The sequence below is a fragment of the Cenococcum geophilum genome (genome assembly GCF_001692895.1).
Source record: "Cenococcum geophilum 1.58 unplaced genomic scaffold K441scaffold_24, whole genome shotgun sequence".
Classification (NCBI taxonomy): Eukaryota; Fungi; Ascomycota; class Dothideomycetes; order Gloniales; family Gloniaceae; genus Cenococcum; species Cenococcum geophilum.
In genome coordinates this window covers 151871-157246 of record NW_027137582.1, presented here as the reverse complement: position 1 = coordinate 157246, position 5376 = coordinate 151871, and positions in this window count along the sequence as shown.

Genomic DNA, 5376 nt, shown 5'->3' with positions numbered 1-5376 from the left:
CTATTAGCGCTTTAAACTGCTAATCTTACCACTTAATTTATAAATTTAGGTATTGTCCTTAAATTCCTTTAAGGGTCTAAGGCTTTACTACTAGCTCCCTCTGGTCCTGTAGGCCTCTACTTTTTCTAACTATTAGCTGCTTAATCCTAGTATACTTGGCTTACTCTTTAGCTAATACCTAGTTTGCTTTTTATCTTTAATATACTATAGACATATGTTTTCTAGGCATTCCTACTATTATTGTCCGTCTAAGTATTCTTCCGTAAGGAATCTTTCTAGTTAAAGTACTAAACTTCCTTCCTTTTGGACCTCTGCTGGATGCTATCTATATATATATTTAGCATTCCTATACTATTACTCGTCCGTTATCTAGTATATCCTTATAGGGTATTTCTAATTCTTTTCCTTTGGATTCTTATGCATTTTATATATATCGTCCACACACGTAATCTATAATAACGTATAATGTACTAGGTACTTTAGGTTAACTTTTAGCTTGTCTTTATCCCTAAGTTTAAACCTTTATTATGCTAATCTAAACGTTATAACTTTATTCGCAGGTACTAAGATACGTCTCTTACTTCTTTAGTCCTCTAAACGTTCCTTTAGATCCTTTAACGTTATAATTAAGGCTCCTTTAATATGCGTTATAGCCTTTTCTATAATTAGGTGGTCTTAGATAACTTTTTTATCCAACTATATATAGAAATCTTCCCACTTATTATTGTGCCTTTGCCTATACCACTTTTAGTATAGCTGCTAGAGTGTATACGGTCTGTCCGTAAGGAAGTATCTTCTTATTACTATATTATAACAGCCCTTTATATATTATTCTTCGAACCTAGTTAAAATCCCTAGATCCTCTTTATTTTCTAATTTAGTAAGCTACTTAGCTCTTAGTATACCTTCCCTTAGCCTATTAGTAATTCTTTGTACTAGTGCTCTATCCTTTATACGTCCTAATATACTAGATCTCTTATCTAGTTTCTATTCTTACTATACAATAATTTTTTGCCTGAACTCTTCTATAGTTTTTTTTAGTTTGCGCCTTGCGCTCTAATCCTTAAAGTTGTCTTACTTCTTAATCCTAGTATTAAACTTTTAATCTTTAGGCTGAATACTGCGTTCCCCTAGTAAGTCTTCTAGGTCTATATATCTATCTCCTAGTCTAACTACTGTTTATATTATAGATTCCCTAATCTATAAAGAAGCTCCTTACCTCTTACCTATAGGTGTCCTTATTTGTACTCCGAAATCTTAGTCCCTTAGATTTTTTAATCCTAAGCTTACTTCTAACTTAAGCTTAGCTCCCGCCTTAGTCTAACTAGGCGTCCGTAGTGTTCTCATCTCGTCTTAAGAGTCTTAAATCTCACTTATCTTATCTTAAGAGTCTTATGCCTATGGGAAACTCTGTCCTATACTTATTTATATATTTCTAAACTAAGCTGCTGCCCTACTCTATCGGTTTTTGTCTATTATAGGTCCTTAGGTATACCTTATCTCGTCTTAAGAATCTTAGTCGTCTTTTATCTCGTCTTAAGAATCTTAAGTCTTTAGCCTTTTACCTTTATTAAGTGCCGAAGTAGTTCGCTATCCTACTTCTCTTACGTCTTGTAAAGCGATAGACATCGTATCTAGTGGGGTTTTGATCCCTACTAATATTCCCTATTCTATAGTGGAATTATCCTCTACCTCTAGTATAATATCTCTAAGGTCTACCCGCTTCTAGTAAGCGGCCCTTATTACCTTATCGTTATGGAATGTTTCGCCTACGTTAAATTTATCGTCCTTAATATCCGATCTGCGAACTAGTTTGTTAGTTCCTCTATATCCTATAGGTGCTGGCTCCTATAGCTAATAGCTTGCGCTATACTTAGCGTCCTTATAAATTTAGTATACGTTATTATAATAAAACGCAAAACTTCTAATTAAATATTCTTTTGTTCCTCGTAGCATATTATTATCCCTCTATATATGTATATCGTCTGCTAGTCTTATGCCTTTTACTATATAATAACTCTGCCTACTTCTATAGTCTCTAATATAATAACCCTGTTTTCTGTAATTTATATAAGCTCCTTCTTTAAACTATTTCTCTTACTATAGAGTCCGCCTAAATATCTTCTGCTATTAAGATCCCTAATTTGGCCTTTACTCCTTAGACCTTTAATTACTTAATCCTTGTCCTCTAGGTTTCTATAATTTACTCTATCTCTTATAGGCTTTTTTAGTACCACTTAGGTCTATTAGCTCTGCGCCATACTATATTTTCTAACTTAGCTTTTATTGTTGCGTACTCTGCGCCTTATACAACTATAGAACTCTATCCTAGCCTCTCTTAGCCTATTCCCTTTAGNANATCNNATTATTAATNTTAATNGCNTNATNTATTANNTCCNNTAGGGTNTCCNNATCTTCTATTAGNATAATNNNGTCNTNNACTTTAGCCTTAAGTCCCTATTTATACTATGCTATAAGCGCCCTATTATTCTACTCTACTTATATTACTAGTGTTTAGAATTATATCGTATACTTAATTACTAAAGTTCGTTGTATAAGGTTCTAGAGTTTTCTTTTTACTATAGTTGTTTTTTCTAGGTCTCTAAACATTTATATAAGTTGTTCTATAAATCCTTCTTAACTTAAGAATATAAATTACACGTCTTAGTTAGTGGTTGTTATTCCATTCGCCTATATCTCCGTAAGGTAAGGTTTAAACTACTTAAGTGCTTTTCCTAATAAGAATAGTCCTGTATAGGCTATCCGATCCACGGGTATAGGTAACTTTACTCCCTCCTATAAGACCTTAAAGTGCATCTACGTAAGGAATCCTTTAAGCTTTAACCTCTCTCCTATAAATCTCTTAATTAATAGTAGCTTAATCTTTACTGCTCCTATCCTATTAAGTCTTTCTTTAAACACTATATTATTAGCTATTAGCTGGTTAACTATTTCCTATAGTTGTCTAACCGTTATAGGTTGCTATAAGTTAGTATCTGCTATACTGGTATCACCTCCTGTCCTTAAAGTAGTTGCTGCCGTTAATGGTGTCGTGGTAGCTGCTTTTGGTGGCATATTGTTTAACTTCTTATATTAATACTGTAACTAGGTAGTGATTATATAACGGAACCTTGTAGTAAGAACTATAATAGGCTTGTTATTAGGCTAGGTATATAGGAAATGTAAGTATAAAAGTTAACAACGTAATAATAACTAGTGGAGTGGTTGCCTAATAGATTAACTCCAATTNTATTCTAAGAATNACTATAAGGAAGGAACTATCTAGGTAGGGACTAAGGGTCCTTAAATATACAACCGTACTCCTATAAAATCCTTCTTGTACGTAATATACGTGTACTCTGTCTACTTTATATAGATTATATAGATTATATAGATTATATAGATTACATTATATGACCTTAGTTACTATTCCTCGTTATATAGTTCTATCGGCTCCATCCTAGACTATGCCTATATTAACTAACTAGCTTCTTCCGTCTCTTCTCTAAGTAGTTATAATATTGTACTTAAAGCGTCTGTAATATAGATTGTGGTAAATTACAGTCTTATAACTAGGCTTAATTAGTAGGCGTATATAAGGTATTACGGGGTAGTCCTATAACACTACGCTAGTTAAGCAGTATTTATATATAGATGGTAACTATAAAGAAGAGTTACTAGTATCGGGAATAAGGCAAGCGGTTATTATATATCGCCGCGGCACTAGCGTAGCGAGGAGTCTTAAGCTCCTTGCCCTTTTTTATTCTAATAAGAAGCATATTAACCAACATCACTATAACCTACTTAAGTAGTCGTTATTAGTAAGTTACTTTGTGTAACTAATAGGTATAAAGGCTTAGATATAAAGTTATATAAAAAATTTTAAGTTAGCCTAGGTAGTTACTAATAGACTTTTAATAGGCTTTTAGTAGGTTTCTAGTAATTATTATATCTTTTCTCTAGTTATATTTTATCCTTATTAAGATTTTTTAGGAGTTTAAAGTAGGGGTTAGATAGATAGATAATATATAGTAGTATACTAATACTTCTTTAATGTCTCTCTAAACCCCTTCTAGGACGAGCCCTTATAATCTCCCTCTACCGTAAAGTAATGGCAATTGGGGGCCAACCGTAAGAAGGGGGGGGGGCAATTTAAGGGATATTATTGCGGCTACCTTAAGTTGCCCTTAGGATAACCCCCGGATACCCCTTAGACGTCCATCGGTCACGTATTAAAGGCACGTACCTATAGTATATAGTCTCTACAATCCTAGAGGCCTTATATTACGGACGCTTTAAGTACAATGTTATAACTACTTAGAGAGGAGTTAGAAGAAGCTAGTTAGTTAATATAAGTACGGTTTAGGATAGAACCAGTTAAGCTATATGACGAGAAATAATAACTAAGTTACGTAATTAGATCTATATAATCTGTATAATCTATATAATCTATAATAAAGCAGATAAAGTATACGTATATTATATATAAGAAGGATTTCTTGGGAGTACGGTCGTGTATTTAAAGGACTATAGTCCCTACCTAGATAGTTCCTTCCTTATAGTAATTCTTAGAATATAATTAGAGTTAATTTATTAGGCAACCACTCCACCAGTTATTATTACGTTATTAACTTTAATTTATATTACCTATACACCTAGCCTATTAATAAGCCTATTATAGTACCTGCTACAAGGTTCCGTTATATAATTACTACCTAGTTATAGTGTTAAATATAGAAAGTCGAATAACATACCACTAAAAGCAGCCACTATAACGCCATTAACGGCGGCAACTACTTTAAGGTTAGGCGATATTAGTATAGTAGATACTAACTCACAGTAACCTATGACGGTTAGACAACTATAAGAGATAGTTAACTAATTAACGACCAATAATGCGGCGCTAAAAGAAAGGGTTAATAGAATAGGAGCAGCGAAGATTAAGTTACTATTAATTAAGAGATATTTAGGAGAGAGGTTAAAGCTTAAGGGATTTCTTATATAAATGCACTTTAAAGTTATATAGAAAGGGGTAAAGCTACTAATACCTATAGATTGTATAGCCTATATAGGACTATTCCTATTAGGGAGGGCACTTAAGTAGTTTAAGCCTTACCTTATAGAAATATAGGCGAATAGAATAACAACTACTAACTAAGAAGTACGGTTTATATTCTTAAGCTAGGAAGAGTTTATAAAGCGACTTATATAAATGTTTAGAGACCTAAAAGCAGTAACTATAGCGAAAAGAAAACTCTAAGATATTACGTAACGGACCTTAGTAATTAAGTATATAACGCAGTTCTAGACGCTAGCTATATAAGTTAAGTAGAATAATAAGGCGCTTATAGCATAGTATAAATAGGGACTTAAGGC